Raw genomic sequence first — 18609 nt, 5'->3', positions numbered from 1 at the left:
CCCTTCTCCAAACACCACAGGCACCCGGAGGCCCTGTAACCCTGCCTGGTGGCGCGGCAGTGACGGAGAAGCCCGTGGAGGACGGGACAAACACCGCCTTTCCCCCGCCCCCCGGGCCTCGCTGCGACACTTTCTACACTGTCCCCCGGGCCCTGAGTTGCTCCAGAGGTTTCGGCTCAGGAGTCTGCTCCTCATTAGCCTCACGCTCCTCACCCCTCCCTGGTGTTTCCTTCCATCACTCAAGTCTCACCTCGGGGACCCCGCGGCCCCGAGAAAGATTCCCGCAGGTCTCCGTGCCGCACCTCCAGGGCCTGAGCCTAAGCAGGGCCCGGTGGTCCTGTGCACCCACAGAGATCCCGCTCGCCTCCAGCAGACTGATCTTGGGGCCGACCCTGGCCCATCAGAAGAGAGGGCGACATCAAGGGAAACAGAACTTGCTGACAGGTCTGAGATGCCCCCACACCTGAGCATCCCTCAGAGGCCGCTGGACAGGTGGAAGCAGGGGACAGTCCAGGAGTCAAACAGGAGCTGACAAGGACGTCATGAAGGACACCCACACCCTGGACAGGGCTCAAAGGAGCTCCCACCTCTGCGGCAGATGACTTGCAGCCAGTCGGAGTGGATGATTAATAGAACCCTCATGAGTTATTAACAGCACTGGTAATGGTGAGATAAAAATAATCACTGAAACACCGCAAGGTGCCTTGAATGGCGATTCAATTGCAATAATCACTGTTATTGTAATAGTGAGTTAGAAAATGATTTTATGTTAATATACCAATGAGCAAAGGCCGATCCTGTGACTGCATGTGTGTGAGCCTGCCTGGCCGCGTCCCTTGAGGAGAATCCAGGCTCATCCTGCGTTTTGCGGCGTGAAGTAGGGGAGGGGGACCGGGTGCAGGATGGTGGGAATTTATAAGGCACATACTTCCAGAAAAACAGCAACAAATCCATAGGCAGAACACCCAGGACCTGAAGAGGAGAGGACAGACTGATAAGATGCCCAGTCCTGGAGCTTTCATTAACTTCGGAGATGCTGGAGTCAGAAAACACGGGCAGCAACAGATGCCATGCTGACGGGCCAATGCTGGCACTAAAGACCATGCCAGCCTGCAGGCTGGAGGAGCCTCCCCTGCCAAGGGCACTGCCAGAACGTTCTGCCTCCATCTCGGAGAGCCCACCAGTCAAATGGTTACCCTCTTGTCCTCCTGCTACGGCACAGGCTTAGAGGAGGCAACAGCAGACAAGGAACCAGTTCCGAGGCCAAGCCCTGGCAGGGGGTAGAGACAAGCCTTGAACCCCAAGATGCCAAGTGTCTATGTGCTTCCAGAAAGACAAGAATAAATGAGCTAGGAAAAGGAGTGTGTGTGTGTGTGTGTGTGTGTGTGTGTGTGTGTGAGAGAGAGAGAGAGAGAGAGAGAGAGAGAGAGAGAGAGAGAGAGAAGGAAGTGGAGAGAGAAAGCCCGTGCGTCTGGCTGAATGAAAGAGGAAACACGCACATTTGAGCTCTTACAAGATTAACCTTTTCATACAGAAATAATCCCATGTTCGTGTACTTGGTTTTCCACTTTCTGCAACACTCTGAGGCATGTGGACCTGACTGCCATTTTATTTTACTTTATTTATTTCTGTCTTTTGTCTTTTTAGGGCTACACCTGCAGCATATGGAGGTTCCCAGGCTGGGGGGCTGAATCGGAGCTGCAGCTGCCAGCCTACACCACAGCCACAGCAAGGCAGGATCCGAGCCACGCCTGTGACCCACACCACAACTCATGGCAACACTGGATCCCTAACCCACTGGAACCTGCAACCTCATGGTTACTAGTCGGGTTTGTTAAGCACTGCGCCACGGTGGGAACTCCTGATTGCCATTTTAAATGTCACGAAATGGATGCATCTGGAGTTCCCGCCATGGCGCAATGGTTAACAAACCCGACTAGTAACCGTGAGGTTGCAGGTTCAATCCCTGGCCATGCTCAGTGGGAAGTGGATTACAAAATGATACATTCCATGCTCCCTCCTCATCACATCCCTTCCTTTCAAGAAAAATAAGGCACGGCCATGTGCGTTACCTTCTAATGAAATTTCAGTGTATCTGGGAGTATCTTCAGCACTCTACATCTGCGCACTGACGAAAATGTAAAAGCTCTCAAAAGGCTTTAAAACTGAATTAGCCTACAACATATATTCAAGCTATATTTCTTTTTGAACTAGTTTATCTACTTGGGAAAAAAAAAAAAATCCAAAACTATCCAGGAATTTTCTTTCCCTCGTTCCTCAACCCACAGTCGCTGAGCATTTAGAACATGCAATGGGCTGTGCTCACACCTGAGCGACTTTCAAAAGGAACTGGGAGATGACACGAGGCTAAACAGACAGCAACAACAAACTCGGCACATAACAAATTCCCAGCACAGAGACCAGCTCCTACAGGTCCACTGCAATTCCTACTCTTCTTGCTAAACGTAACCAGGGATTTCAGAAGTCTCAGGAGAGAGAAATCTCTTTTAGGGGAAGGCAGAGAGAGAAGGAACTTTCATAAAATTGTACAACCTGACTCATTAGACTCAAGATGAGGTCCGCGGTGTGCATTGAGGGGATTTTGCCAGGGGTGAGGACTGTGGTTAACTCTGCACCGGAAGACAATGGGAAGGCCAATTAAATCATAAGCAGTTTTTATTTATTTATTTATTTTGCCTTTTTGGGCCGCACCCGAAGCATATGGAAGTTCCCAGGCTTGGAGTCGAGTCAGAGCTGCAGTTGCCAGTCTATACCACAGCCACAGCAACATGGGATCCAGGCCACATCTGCAACCTACACCACAGCTCACAGCAACACCAAATCCTTAACACACTGAGCAAGGCCAGGGATCAAACCCGCATCCTCATGGATCCTAGTCAGGTTCATTAACCACTGAGCCACAAAGGAAACTCCCATAAGCGGTTTTTAAAATGAGTAAATGATAAGTCAATCAAAGGACTTGGGCAACAGAGAAAGTGTATCCATTCCTTTCCTTTCCTGGAAGAAGGGAGGTGCACGTGTGAACACAGGAGCCAAGGGTGTGTGGGTGTGTGTCTGTGTATTAACCCACATGAGTTATTTGATAGCACAAAGATAAGACACTTAGTACTCAAATGTTTCACTTAAAATTCCAAGCATCAGGGTTCTTGTGCTTCTTGGCCTACTCATCCCTATAAACAGTGTCCTGAGAGACAAAACATTTAAAACTCATCAATGTATCTAAAATTGAGATCACCTCCCTAGAAAAATGGTCTGGAAAAAACAGTGTCAAATGTAATATTTCATGGTTTTGTGTCTTCATTTCCTCAAAAGGTGCAGATTCCCCGCCCCCGCCAGGCTCACTGCAATGGGCTAGGTGAAGCGACAACAAGTCACTTTTCCCAAACTCCCTCCAGATTCAAAGACGATGTTCTCAAACTGTGCTCCACTTTGCCAAAGGCTGAGACAGGCCTGGACAGCAGCAGTATGGGGGTATTTTTCCAGCACGGTTTGGTGCTTCTGGAGCCTCAGGGCTGCCCACTTGCATCTGGAGTCACGTTTGAAGCTGACATGGGAAAATTCCTGAGTATGGCCCTTTCCCTACCCCAGGCACACATGAGTGTCTTTCCAGCTGGATGACCAGCGGGAAACCTCCAGACTCCAGCAGAAAGGTAGTTCTTGCCAGGATTTTTGTTACAGTCACTGCTGCTGCATAACAAACACCCTCACACTTAGTAGCTCCAAGACCAACAGTCATTCATTGCTTCCCATGGTCCTATGGGCAGGGAATTTGGGAGCTGCTCGGCTTGGCAGTCTCTGCTCAGGGTGTCCTGAGAGAGTGTAGTCAGACGGTGGCTGGTACCCCAGCCCTTCACAAAAGCTGGGGGTCCCAGGCCATCTCTCTTTCTCTATGCACCTGTCCACAACAGAGTGACTGCAGGAGAGAGGACTCCTAACCTGGCAGCTCAGAGCTCCAAAAGGGGTGTATTCAGAGAGAGATGGAGCCAAGGAGACACAGCCTCACCTTCCCTGATGGAGCCCCAGGAGCCATGCAGCCCTGCTCCCACCCCCTTCCACCTGTCATGGCCCATGGAGGCCCACACTCCAAAGGGAAGAAATGCAGACCCGACCTTTGAGGGGGTAGGGGCAGAGTTCTGTAAGAACCCGAGGGATGGGGACTGTTGCTGTGGAATCTGCAATCTGCCATAATCTGGCTCCCTCACTGCTTCCTGGACTTCACCCCACATCTCATTCCTGATTGTTCGGTCCAGCCCTTCCTCCATCCCCGCTGCGTGTTATATCCAGTTTCTGGGGCAGTGGAACTCACTCTGCCAGGAGGCATCCACAGCTCTGCCAGACACTCAGACCAGCAGCTTGAGAACATGATCTGCCCATATGTGAAAATCTGGTTTCCTTATTCCTTGAAGGTACGTCACATCTGCCTGGCTGGGCGGAGTGGCTGAGAGGGGAGCCCTCTGGCTTAAACGAAGAATGAAGAGGCAGGCCAAGGAACACTCAGAAGTGTCCCCCACCACCAGATCATCACTGTAAGCATGTCCCCGTTTTCAAATAAGCGAGTAAAAGAAAGTGACCTGTCTGACATCCCAGTTCTGGGACGGAGCGGTGAACCTGGGGTTGGAACCCAGGTCATCTGGCTCCAAAGAACAACATCTTCACCCCCAACCAACTGGGATGCTCCAAATGAAACAGCCTCTGCATCTCAAAAGCCTCCTCAGAATCACCTGGAGGGCCTGTCAACACAGCCTCCTGCGCCCCAACCCTCAGGTCCAGGGAAGAGCTCAGGATTTGCAATTCTAACTTTCCTCACAAGCTCCCAGGGCCGGCCTTGGGTGCTGCTGGTCCTCGGGCCTCACTGAACAGCCCTGCACTCTGGTGCCAGGACAGCGACACTGCCCACCCCCCTTGCTGCAGTGCCGTTAAAAATCAAAAGAATTAAAAATAAAAGGCTTACTTCTTTTTTCTCCAAATACTGCAGGAAATCACCACATTAAGAAATGAATGTGAAAAAATGAACCTTTGTTAAAGCAGATGCACATGTATGTTTATGTACTGTGCATTTTAAATGTCTTTTATTTTACAAAGAAAATCATTTTGATTTTAATAAAAATCACAATCGATTTTTTAAATAAATCATTCAGGCTACGATCCTGGAAACCGAGAAGCTCTATGAAAAAGCAAAAGGTGGGCTGTGGCTGTTGTGAAGATGGGCATTACCTCCATGGTCTGGGTCACCTCAGCCACCATCACTCAGCTGTTCCCAGAGGGGGTCCCAAGACCCGCGGGCGGAGCTGGAGGCTGCCACACTGTGAAACCCCAGGCCATGTCTCCTTGGGAGCCCTGTCTTCCCATTATTATTCTAACGAGAAATGCTAAGTGGCATCAATAGAAAGCTATGTGAAAGAACTGTAGACTTTTTTTTATTATTATTGTTACTTCAATTTCTAGATATTTCATGGTAATGAGAGAAATCACAGTCCTGGCTAAGACTTAATCTGGTATTTTGTGGGGCCATGAGGAATATTTTTCCCTTCTAATCTCTGCTTAAAGTGTAAGTAAGAGTGCCTCTATCCGTTGCTGTGAACAAAAAGCACAAAAGGATTCAGAAAGTAATAACAAAGATAAATAACTTGGCAATAAAATTTCAGCTCCAGTAATTTTCCATTTATATTTTCTCACTGAATCATGTAGTGCCGAGCACTGCGCTTTTAACACCAGAGCTGCACCACGCGAAGTCATTTCATAGCTAATGCTTCCCAGAGAGCCAGGAATCGAACCCCTGCTCTGTGCCCTGCGGAGCAGCCAGCGAGGTATACTGTTCACCCCGATAGCATGGCTTCCTGCGTGATCCCCCGTCTTTCCCAGGCAATCAGTCTCAACGTCTGAGAGAATGAATTGCCAGTCAGCCCCTGTCAACAAAGGGGCCTCAGCTGCAATTACTTAGGCCACTTACTGATGGAAGCTGATGCCGAAAGAGGTTTTCCTGGTGAGACCGCTGCTGTGGTCTGCAGCCAGAAAATGTGGGCCCTGCCAGCTAAGCAACTGCCAAGTGCATCAGGGGGAACTCGGGGAATGTTCCAGAGAGAAGAGGGGGTGAAGGAGGGAGCAGAAGGAGATGGTTCCTCTGGCTCCAGGCAGAAACAGCACTTTTATGCTCCTCTGAAACTCTCTCCCCCTTCTTCTCTGTCTCTCTGCCCTCCCCCTGCTCCCCCATTCCCTTTCTCCACCTCCCCTTCCCCTCTCCCACCCCCTCTCTCCCTCTCCCCCATTCCCTTTCTCCATCTCTCCTTTCCTCCCTCTCCCGCCATCCCCCCATCCCTCTCCCCCTCCCTTCTTCACCTTCCACTCCCAGACATTTCCTCAGTGAAGCGACCTAAACCTGAGGCGCCAAGCGTTCCCCTTGGGCCCCCAGGGGCTTCACATCCTCCGGCCCCGCCCTCACGGAACTAGGTCCATCCTCAGCGAGTGGGCTTGGGGGGCAGGAGGGGTCTGGAGGAGGCTCACGCCTGGAAGGTAGGTTCTTGTGTCTGCTCACCGGTGCTAAACCCCACCGGCTCCCTGCTCCCCGCCCTTCTCCCGGGGCCTGGGAGACACACGAGTGGAGCAGCTATTGGAGCGGTGCTCCGGCCCCCAGCGGGGTGAACCCTGTGAACGGGCCTGAGCTGCGCTCTCCTGACTCAGGTTCTGGGTGTTCCGCCTCTGGGCCCCCAGGCCAGCCTGGTTTCCTTCCTGTGTGAGCTCAGAGTCTTGTTTTAGAAAGGCTTTATCTCTGTAGTGTGCCGCGTAGCTGAGCGCCCCCATGTGTCTATAAGCTCGCTGAGACAGGGTCTCTCGGTCCTCCCCTCCGCGTCGTGCACTGGGCTGGAGAGGGTCCCTCAAAGACTCACGTGCCCCTGGAATCTCAGGACGTGGTCTCACTTGGATGCAGAGTCACCAAAGATGCAGTTAAAATGAGGTTCCCCAGGAGCAGGGAGGCCCTCTGTGCACCACGACTGGATTGTGAGGACAGGAAGCAGAGCCACGGGACAGCAAGGATGGCCAGCCGCGTGGGAAGCCGGGAAGAGGCAAGCAGTGAGGCCCCCAAGCCTTCAGCAAGCGCCCTGCCAACCCTCAGTCTCGGACTTCTAGCCTCAGAACTGTGAGACGACAGACTTCTGCTGCATGAGCCACTCAACTGTTGGGACTTTGCGACTTGTTGTGGCAGCTTCAGGAAACTAATACATGTCCCCAGGTCCATCACTGAGCTTGGCAGGTGCCGATGGCCATCCTGGAGGCCACATATATTAGTCATACTCCAGTCTTCCTTTTGGTCTCTGATCTCTAGATTTTGAAAGTCACAACACTCGAGGAGCAGAACAAGGCTTGGACTCTGGGGGCAGGTACTTTACTGCAAAGCAGTCCCAGCAAACACCAGTGGGGGGTGGGGAAATGAGGCCAGGAAGGAAGGAGCCAGCACTACGGGGGCACATCAAGGCTCAGCCTCATGGGGACCTCAGGACGTAGTGTAGACAGTGAGCCTCCCAGAGGGGAAGAGTGAGGGCTAAGAATGGGGGACAGGACTCCAACAGCATCTGCTACAACTCTGGAGAACGATAATTAGAATTATCACTCTCTACGTCAATCTCCATCTAATGCCACTTCATAGAAAGCACATTCTAACAGCAAAAATGTTGGAAGAGTACAATTTTAGAAAAACAGTCTCTTATTTTGAGTTTCTACTGAAGTCACTACCTTCATCCTTATTTTGTTGTTTGCTGCTGTTGTTTATTTGTTTGTTTGGGGGGTGGGAGGGTTAAGTAAACTTCCATTCTAGAAAATTTTATCTTTACATAAAAGTTGCAAAAACAATGCATAGTTCCTATATGCCCTTCACCCAGCTCCCTGAAATGATGACACACTACCTAATCTTAGTACCTTTGTCGAAACAAAAAAATTAACCTTGATAAAATATCATTATTTTGTTCTATTTTTTAAAGTATGTCATTACTAAATAACACTAAGCCATGAATCAGTGTTTCAGAACCACTGCATTAATCGTGCTGAATAAGTATGTCATGGCACAAGCTTCTCTTTGGTAACTGTCTGTCCTGCACAAGAGCGCGTGCATCGCGTACCAGGGTCTAAAGGATACACTGTATACAAAAGCACGTGTGGAATCAGGTGCAGACAAAGCAATGAAGGACAGGAATTCACTGGCAGTTATATTAACAGCTTTAAGATATAATTTATACAACATACTGTTTATGTACTGAACATATACAATTCAACCTTTTAAAATACTTACAGACATATCTCAGAGATTATCTGTAGGCTCAGTTCCAGGCCCCGGCAATAAGTGAATATCACAACACAGCAAGTCACACCAATGTTCGGGCTTCCCAGTGCATGTAAAAGTTATGTTTACACTACAGTGCAGTCTACCAAGTATGGAACAGCATTGTGTCTTTAAAAAACAGTGTATAGAGTTCCCGTCATGTCGGAAACGAATCCGACGACTAGGAACCATGAGGTTGCGGGTTCAATCCCCGGCCTCGCTCGGTGGGTTAGAAGGATCTGGCATTGCTTCGAGCTGTGATGTAGGTCGCAGACACGGCTCAGATCTGGCATTGCTATGGCTCTGGCGGAGGCCGGCAGCAACAGCTCCAATTAGACCCGTAGCCTGGGAACCTCCATGTGCCGCAGGTGCGGTCCTAGGAAGACAAAAAGACCAAAAAAAAAAAAAAAAAAAAGTAAAAAATAAAAAAGTGTACATACCTTAATTTTAAAATAATACTGTTGGAAAAATGGCACTGATAGACTTGCTTGAAACAGGGCTGCCATAAACTTTCACTTTGTAAAAAAAATGCACTATCAGCAAAGCTCAACGAAGCAAAGCACAAAAAATGAGGTATGTCTTGCACAGAACTGTGAAGCCAAGCCCATGATCTAATCTTAGATCATTTTCGTCACCCCGAAAAGAAACCTCATGCTCATCAGCAGTCGCTCCCTTTCCTCCCCTCCCCCAGCCCCCGGCAGCCACTAATCTACTTTCTGTCTCCAGGGATTTGCCTGTTCTGGACATCCGATACAAACGGAATCCTACAAAGTGTGGTCTTTTGCGACCGGCTTCTTTCCCTCGGCATCATACTTTGGGACTCATCCCTGATGTAATGACGAGTGGTGCTTCCTTCATTTTTATGGCAGAACAATAATAGCCTGTGGCGTGCTTAGACGACACTGTGTCAACCCAGCCCTCAGCTGACGGAGGCTGCTGCTTCCGCTTTGGGCCACTCTATGGGGCCCCTCCAAGGACTACTCATGAACATCCCAGGGGTTAAGGCTCATCAAGCATGGAGAGTGGGTCTGCCAGGAAACCTACTTTCCACAGCAGGAGGGCAGCAAGGGCAGACGCCAGATGACCAAAGACGTGCAGGGCTGAGAGGAACCCTGCCCACGCGCAACAGGACCACGGGAGGGGACATGCTGAGCCCTGCCCCGGGCCACGGCCGCCCTGTGCCAAGCTCTGTGCAGGACTGTCCCCCACAGCCCTGCGATGATGCCCTCCCTCACTTTACAGGTGGGGGACTGAGGCTCACCGGAGGTCACAGGCTAGGAAGAGGGGAAATCAGACCCAAACCCAAGCTTGCCTGGCTCCAAAGACTTCGTTCTCATTTGGGACATTCCAGCGAGATTCTGGGGGGGTGGGGGGTGGGGGGGGGTCACGGGGGCTGGGAAATGCAGACCCCAGCAGACCCAGCGAGATTGCATGGCAGCAGCGGCGTTTGTTTCTTGCCACCCATCCTTTGTAGAACCATCCGACCAGCTGTTCCACACAGCCAGAAAACCCGGATATTAACTGCTGAGTCATTGTCGCCGAATCCCAGCCAACCTTTAAAAACTGCCTTCCAAGGCAGGGTTTTAATTCCCCCATTAAGATAGTCTTCCGGAGCTGAATCTCATTAATAAAAGAAAGACATGTGAACAAAGGCCTTGCCGAGACGCCCTACAGCAGAACACGGTGTCAAGAGCTTCCCCCTTGAACCAACAGGGTTTACCTCCTCAGGGCGAAATAAGGTGCAGTTCTTTACAACAGGTCCAGAGTTTACCGGCTGGAAGAGGGCCGCGTCTGGACTCGTGTTTAAGCAGGTGCTGTCACGTCACTCTTCCTTGGAGAAAAATGCAGCTCTCCCGGTCTATTTCAAACAGGCCCTTAATTACTGAACCTTGTCTTGGCTGCGAAAGAAAAAAGGAGCACATAACTGGAGACTCCCTTTCATTCTGAAGATGTCCCAGGAACAAGGATGGAGTCACTGGAGTGTGACTATGTGTCACCTGAGCTGGCAGGTGACAGGAGATGTGAGCTCCTCGGAGCAGAAAGCTGCAGCTCTGGGAGGAGCACGCTCGGCAGAGAAGCTGCCAGGGCTCTGGGTGGACCCCAGGCTGGCACTGATGGAGCTGCTCTGTTTCACTGCTCGGTCTGAACATCGGCTGCAGGGCTGTGGAGCCAAACTGTGGGCCAGGATGGACGTGCCCAGTAGGCGATGTGGGAGTTCACCCTGTCTGGCGGCAGCAGGGGCGCCAAAGCAAAGCTCTGTAAGCCAGGCCCTCACCGAGGCACCCGGTGTCTCCCTCCAGCTCAGGAGTCAAGGGGCCTGCTTTGCTCACGTCTTCCCTCTCTGGCTGCACGGCTCCCATTCAAATCTACTTGTGCTCCTTCCCCAGTTGCTGCCTGGAGGACCCCGGGCTGGCACTGATGCTCCGCTGCCAGGACTTCCCCAGCCCTGGGTCGGAGGCAGAGGAGCAGGAAGCCTGATTCTCTGCTGCATGGCCTCTGCCACAGGGTCAAAGGGCAGGGACAGTGCCATGGTCCAGCCCTGAGGAGGAGTGGTCCCCACCGACCGCAGAGCATCTCATCTGCGGGACACTGCTCTGCCTGTTGCGTCTCCTGCATCTCGTCCCCTGGGAGCCGGAGCTCCGTGCAGTGCCCAGGCCGGAAGGCAGCACTGCGGCCACTTAGGAAGAAGGGAAAGAATTCACAGGCTCCCCGCCAGCAGTCCTGAGCAATGTCATAAGCATGTCAGATAAATTAGAAACTGTTCCCGCTCCATCAGGACGAGAGCTTGCCACACCTTCCACTGCTAGGTCGTGATGTTGGGCTGCGTGACCCCCTCAAGGAACAGGGTGCGGGTGGCTGGGAACTGAGGACACAGAGTGGGGACGACCACCCACCCTGACTTTGCCTCCCGGCCCCCGTGGTCTCACTGCCACAGCAGCCTGAGTTCTCCAGGGACAGTGGGGGGCTTGTCATGAGGGTGTCTGCCCGGGACTGAGGCATTTCCCAGGCAGACTGGGGGTGGGAGTCACCTTAGTTGTCCTCCCAGTCCTTACTGGCTAATTCCCACCATCTTTTTATTCATTCATTTAATAATCACTCCGCAAATATTCATTCAGCACCTACTATGTTCCAAGCACAGGCCTGAGCAAGACAAATGAAACTCCAGCTCACACGGGAGGCAGACAACAGCAACTGAGTGAGAGCCTAAGGAGCACACCACGGGTAGTAAGTGCTGGGACCCCCATGAAAGTGGTGGGGGGAGAGCGGGCTGGGGCCAGGGCAGGGAAGCCATCACCAGTTAAGCTGGCATTTCAGCAAAGGTCAAGAAACAAAGGAGGGTAGGGCCTGGTGGACACGTGTGGACAAGCACTGCCCACAAAGCACCCGGTGGACAGTCAGTGCCGATTTTCAGCCTGGTGAGTGAGCCACTGGGAGGCCCGAGCTGCTGATGCTTTAGGTCACCGAGTTTCAGGTGGTCTGTTCCTAGCAATAGAGAAGCAGAATGCTGAGCTGTCCAGGAGTTACATTCGTGCAAGCTTTTTTTTGTTTTTTTGTTTTTTTTTGCTTTTTAGGGCCGCACCTGCAGAAGGTTTCCAGGTTAGGGACTGAATCAGAGCTGCACCTGCCAGCGACAGCCACAGCCACGCAGGATCCAAGCGTCGTCTGCAAATTACACTGCAGCTCATGGTAACACCAGATACTTAACCCACTGAGCAAAGCCAGGGCTGGAACCCAAATCCTCATGATTACTAGCTACTGAGCCACAACGGGAACTCCCTCATGCCAGCTTTGAGCGAGGCGTGTTGGGATCATGGAGGAAAGAGACTGGTCCACACTTGGGTCAAAGTGGACCAATGCATGGGCTGCACTTGCAGGGATGCGATTCAGAAACTAGGTGGAATCTGGAGGCAGGGGTCAAAGGTAAACAGGAGAACTGGGCGCCCCTGGGAATTGACAGAAATCTTGGGAGAGCACTGGGTTTCTTGCTATATCGTAGGACCGTTTTATCAGGCACTAAGGGGGCAGTGACCACATCCCATGTTTAGGTTCCCCATCTCTGCTGGGCAGAGCAGAACCCCTCACACCAGCCCACCCAGGCTGGACTGTCCTCAACCAGGTATGCACACCTGGTCTCACAGGGCCCCTCCCCGGCACACACGGGGAAATCCAAGTAAGGCCCTTTCAGGTAGGAGACAGTGGGCACAGTGGACACCCTGACGGCCCACTTGGTACAAATGCACCGGGACAAAGTGCAGTGAAGGACTGAGCAGGATGCAACTTCTCCAGAGCTAAGGCTTCCATTTTTATTGTTCAACCCTGAGTTGAAGATTTACCAAAAAGAAGGCACTAACCAAGGTTAAACTGAATACTTTCACTTAATATTCTAGCTTTTTCATATAATTAATCCTCACACCAACCCGACAATGCACCAACCTGATTTATAAATGAATTCATAAAAAGGTATAAACTGAGGCTCAAAGAGAACACTAAGTACCCCAAGGCAAGCAGCCAGTGGTAGAAGACCCAGGATTTGAACCTGGCCAGTCTGACTTCTGAGTTCTTTTGAAAGCACCACAGAGATGCAGCATGCCTTGTGTTTATTTGCTTTTAACTAACTTTGCATTGATAGGGGCCCATCTAAGTGACAACTATGGGTACAGTTACAAAAGCTTTGCAACATATGTAAAACTAAACATGCCAGGCTTTGCAGAGAAATATCCAGCCTTGAAGTAAGCCCTTCCTTATGCACGTGGACTGAGCAATGGTCAACACCCCGTCCCCTCTAGTCTCTGTGTTAAGCCAGAGGGCTCCAAAGCCACAGGCTAGTTAACTGAGACAGACCATGTGTCTAAACAAGAAAGCAGAGGACAGTACCAGCAGGGAAAGATAGCTGCTTACTCCTGATGCCTGTGACAGTATGTGTTTTGTGTGTTTTTTACTGAAAGGACTTTTTTCATAGATAACTCAATACAAATTATTTGAAAGAAAATGTATTTTGTTATTACTTGGAATAAAAAAGGCAATAATATTGGGATGGAATGCAGATAAAAATGAGATCATAGAATAAAGGATATGGAATTTGGCAATTTAAGCAGAGCCACTTAAACAAAGGTGATTTGTGAACAGGCTGAAAAAGACAGCTCAACGAAGGGGCTCCAGCTACTACCTGGGGATTTTCAACCACCCTCAATGCAACTTAGAAAAGAAAATACTCATTTAGCAGGAAGGTCCTCACAGACAGCCTTACGCGGAGCGGGGTGGGGGTGCACAGAAGCGTGTAGGTTAATTGGAGGCTGATGTCCCTTCCTCCTTGCCACCCACACCACCTGGGCAGGAGAGATGCTCCCTCTCCCTGAACACCCCAGTGTCTGCGAGGTGATGGCATGTGCCAGAATCCTGCCCAATGAGACATTAGCCAAAGTCTTCTAGGTGTTAGGACTTGTGAGATAGAAACAACCAGCACAGACCTTCCCTCAGTCTTACTGCCTTGAATGTCCACACGATGCCTGGAGCTGTGGCAGCCACGTTACTGCCGTCAGGAAGAGGATGGTAGAGACCTTAGCTCTGACACTGTTGAGCTGCTGGACCAATGCTGAGAGCGGCCCACTCAGACTTCTCGTCTTTTTAAGAAAAATAAACCCTTAGCTACTTAAGCCATGGGGAGCAGTAGCTTCTGTTTCTTTTAGCCACAATTTTTCTTAACTGGTACATTATTTTTATTATGTGAAGGGCATCCAATGGATACTTGTTCTTCTTGATATTGCAACTAGAGAAATAGACATTTTTTAACACTTAAAGATAACTACATACGGTAATAAGAAAGCAGGATACAACTCTGCAAGATTACTAGACAAAATGATCCAAGACAATAGACTCCACACAGCAAAAAAGACAAAGAAGCACAAATACAGAAGACAGGAAGGCAAAAAGAAGGTAAGGCACGTCATACCCATCACGACAAAAAGTAAATGGGTTAAACTCTCTATCGGTGATAAAACGCCTCACACTGGTACACACACATCTGAGCACCTGAGACAAGCCAGCAGAGCAACAAAGAAAAGCTGAACACAGACGGGGTAACTGCAACAGCACTCGCATGCGCAGATGAGGCGCTTTACAAGAGGCGGACTGAGAAAACCCTATCATTACCTCTTACATGGAGGTAGGCACGGAAAAGCATCTGATGAAATCCAACGTTCATTTTCTGACAAAATGTCTTCGTAAAATCAAATCAGAAGGAAATCTGCTGTCACAGTAAAGAATAATAACTGTCTTCACGTAATATGACACCAAACAGTAAACTACTTAAAGCACTTCATCAATGTCTATAAAAAGGCAAGGCTCCCCACCGTCTTTGTACTTATAATTGTTCTATGAAAAGTAACTAAACACTCTAAAATGATCTGTTGGAAAGTTAGAGACAAAGATTATGTTCATACTTAAAAAAACCCATAAGGTCTACCTGGAAAACAAAAGAGAATCATCTTAAAAGTTACCTGAGGTGTTGAAGAGAGTTTATTGGGAAAAATGTAACAAAGGTTCCATGTATAATAGCCATAAAAATATAACATCTCCCAGGATAATATCAATGAGAAATATGTAGGACTTCATAAAAAATTTTACAACTTTACTGAGAAATTGAAAAGATGATGAAGAAATAGAAAGATGCATCATAGTCTTGAACGGGAGGATCTGATGTAGCAAAAATATCAAAACTTTTAAAATTAAACTATAAATTTAATGAAATTCCCACTGAAATCCTAACATGAGGTTTTCTGAAGCATGACAGCATGATTCTAAAGTTTATCAAGAAGAATAAATGCATAAGATCAGCCTAAAAGTTATAATATGGAGGGGGAGGGGAGAGAGAAGTGGACAGGGATGGTATGACGTGGGGGACGGGCAAGAAGAGAAAGGAGCGGGTACCACACAGGTGTGGCTTGTCTCAGCACCACATGAACACTAAGTTCAAATGGTCTCCTACACCCAGGAACAGTCAGAGAGATCACTGGGACAGAATGAAAATGTAGCTCACAGACGTGGAGATAGACCCCTTCTCTCCTCCCACCTTGTGAGCACAGGGGCAGCAGGATGTGACCCCAGCCTCACTGTCTTGGTAGGTGGAGGGCAGGCAGGCGTATCCCAGGAGACGTGGGCCTCCCCAGGGCCCCCAGGACAGTGAGTCGGAGAAGAACCACTGAGGCATCTCCTTTGGGCTGAAGTCAGGTGAGAGTGTCTCCCTTCTTCGAGTCAGCCGAGCCTGTTCCTCCAGCTCAGAGACGGAGGCTGACCCAGCAGGCAGGCAGGTGTGCATCCAAGACAGTTCGTTTCACGGTAGCTCGGGCTTGTCAGATTTACCTGCAGCAGTAACTCATACCCTCGACCCGCACATGGCGTCGCCTCCCCACAGCTCAGCGACACTGAGATGAACCTTCAGGGCGGCGATGTGGCCCCAGATGCCAAGTACTCTCCTCAACAGGGACAATCTGTCCCTTTGCAGGGCTCTTCCAGAGCTAAAGTCCTCCAAGCTCAACTACGCCCGTGGTGGAGGCGTGCCCGTGGTGGAGGCGTGCCTGGTTCTTGAACTCAAGTTTGATTCAATTTGGAGGAAATATTTTTTAAAGACAAGTCTCAAATCACCTGCGCCCCTGCCCACATGTGTACGCGACCTCCTCTCACTTTGCAGACACGGAGGACCGCTCTTAGGCATCTCCTCTGCCCTCTTCATTCTTGAAAACCCCATGCTTTAGTGGACTTTGTCACTTCGCAACATCTACTAACTAACTGCTATGTTCCCAGCACCATACCATGAGAGGCTGACAAAGACCAGAGAAGAGAGAACTGAGACACCAAGCACCCCGCGGTCAGCTTGGAAAAGCATATATATAGATAGGCAAATTAGCAGAGCTCTGTGAATGCAGTGCAAGACGGGGGTGGGGGGGGGGAAGAAGACGGTGGGGATTTGGAAGGTGATGCTCAACCCTACCCCCAGGGAGGCAAGGAAATCCACATCTGAGACAGGGGCATCTGTGCTGTCAATAACTATGTTCAAAAGAGGCAGGCACGTCTCCCTTGAAAGGCACAGCATGTGTGAAACGCAGGGTGAGAAAGAACACACAGGCTGGGATCTGCATGGCCTCTGGCCACCTGGGTGATTTTCTATCGATTTCTGGCTTCCCCTGATATGACCATTAGAGTCCAATTTAGTTCAGGCTGCAGCTTTTAACCAAGGGTTCCTGGAGGCCAGGGGACCTGAAGCCCCTGAGACCAGGTGTGTTTTCCTGGTCCACAGCTTTTATCAGATTCCTGGGGGCCATCACTCCCAGTGTTCCTGGAGTCAGAGAGGCGTGGTTAATTCCTGCTTTGCTGGGCTGTGCTTTACAAAAGCTCTTGAAAAAGACAGGCCTTGGTATTTCCCCAAGGTCTGCTTCGTTTGGTGGCGTTGGCACCTTCGTGGGGAAGAGATAATAGCTGTCTCCTTTCATTAATGCCCTCCACCACTCCATGTTAAGTTTAACTCCTGGGTGCTAAAAGGAAGCTTACCAAGATGAGGTCCCAGCCATGGCTCCTCGGATGCTGGGCCCAGGGGAAGAGCTGGGGACGGGTGTGCAGAAACAGCCTCCAGGTGTGAGAACTCCTTCCTTCCCTGAAATGGCCAGTGTCCCTGAGGTGCTCTCAGCCTAAGGTCCTCACCTGCTGACACAGCACCTCCTTGCACAGGGTCTTGTAAGGACTGAGGGAAAGCACACATGTGCCAGTGCCGGGGGAAGAAGGGAGAGCTGCTCAGGTTCCCACTGCCGCAGCTGATGTAAACGTGTGATGACAAGGGTGTCAGAGGACAGAGTGTGGGCTGCACCTGAGCATTCCTCCTCCGCCTCATTCTGGTCTGTGTGGCCAGAAACCAGATCACAAAGCCCGCACCCCATCCTGGTGGTTGGTGTTGCTTGGGCAGGATGAAATGATAACAAAGCCTTTATCTGTCTAACGTTTTACACTTTTCAAAGTGTATCTGTGGGTATATTCTCAATTAATCCAATTAATCTTCATAACCCCAGCTGAAGCTATTTGGACAGCTATCGGTATGTTCATCTAAAGCAAAGGAAATGAACACGTGGTTTGCAAAAAAAAGAAACATAGGCGGCCAGCAAACATATTAAAAATGAAAAGCTTGGCCTCACTAGTAAGTCAATAAATGCACACTGAAATGAGACACTAACTTTTACCTGTCGTGTTGGCAAGAATAATTTTTAAAGTTAGTGATTGTTTGCTATTTTGCAGAATTTACTGAGTCACCCCTGGGTGCCAAGCAGGTCACACAGACAAAAAGGACAAGAAGCCTGAATCGGCCAGAGAACCCCTGCCCTCAAGGGGCCTTTGGTCCCGAGCGGGGTTTCTCACTCCGCACAACTGACATGACAGGCCAGGCCGTGCTTGGCTGGGGAGAATCTCGGCCACTGCAAACCTTTGGCAGCATCCCTGGACTCGACCCACATGGTGCCAGCAGCACTTCCCCTGCTGAGATGACCAAAAATGTCTCCAGACATTGCGAAATGTTTTCTCGGCACCAAAACAGCCCCCAGTTGAGAACCACTGGTCTGTGGTTAACAAGAAAAACTGCAAAATTGCACTTATGAACTGTTTGTGGGAGTAGTATTTTAATTAGAGGTTAATGTGACAACGTGAAATAAGGCCTTGAACTTCCTCAGACACGCTGCTCCACAATTCCACTTCCACCAGCCCGGAGAAACAGTGGGAGAGCTTTGCGCCACTTGGCCCTGCAGAAATCACGCCTTGTTAGAAATTCGAACCCAAGTCTACATCCTCCAGGACGCAGAGTTTAAACTACCCTTCATTTGTGATGCAGGATCCCAAATTAATATGAATATAACATTTGAATCCTCGCTGGGGAAGCCAATCTGTAGGGACACTTTGGTAAACAAGGTCACAGGAAACTGTCATGGTGCACAGCAGTACCAGCCAAAGATAAAATCAAAATTAAAGGCTATAAACCACATGAGGTAAAGCTGGACCATAACAGAGAGCCAGCATTCACAACAAAAAGAACTGCTCTTTCCTAGGACTTAAAAAGATCAAAGAATCTGAAAAGGATAAAAGAGTTAAGCCATTATGAAAGAACAAAATACTATGACAGAAAGGAATGGTGAGCTTAATAAAAAAAGATAGGGCTGGTAGAAATGAAAAATATAGTCACTGGAGTTCCTGCTGTGGCTCAGCGGGTTAAGAATCTACTAGTATCCATGAGGATTCGGGTTCGA

At 49.8% G+C, this 18609-nt stretch overlaps 1 long non-coding RNA gene across 9 annotated transcripts in view; it reads right to left on the bottom strand.

The window, feature by feature from the left end:
• Positions 1-18609, bottom strand: part of LOC102161661 (uncharacterized) — a 509074-nt gene that overhangs the window by 439936 nt on the left and 50529 nt on the right. Inside the window, exon 4 of one of the 9 annotated variants that reach the window (XR_014832661.1) lies at positions 10053-10230. The exons of the other annotated variants lie outside the window; for them this stretch is intronic. This is a non-coding gene — a long non-coding RNA (uncharacterized LOC102161661). The remainder of the gene's footprint in view (positions 1-10052; positions 10231-18609) is intronic. 9 annotated transcript variants of the gene reach the window in all.

The sequence above is a fragment of the Sus scrofa genome, chromosome 17 (genome assembly GCF_054392235.1).
Source record: "Sus scrofa isolate SSC_HxYL_T2T_F1_AM1 chromosome 17, Sscrofa_HxYL_maternal_Yorkshire_Landrace_v2.0, whole genome shotgun sequence".
In the NCBI taxonomy this organism is placed as follows: Eukaryota; Metazoa; Chordata; class Mammalia; order Artiodactyla; family Suidae; genus Sus; species Sus scrofa.
Note: the sequence above shows the minus strand (reverse complement) of the source record. Positions and strands in the feature narration are given on the sequence as shown.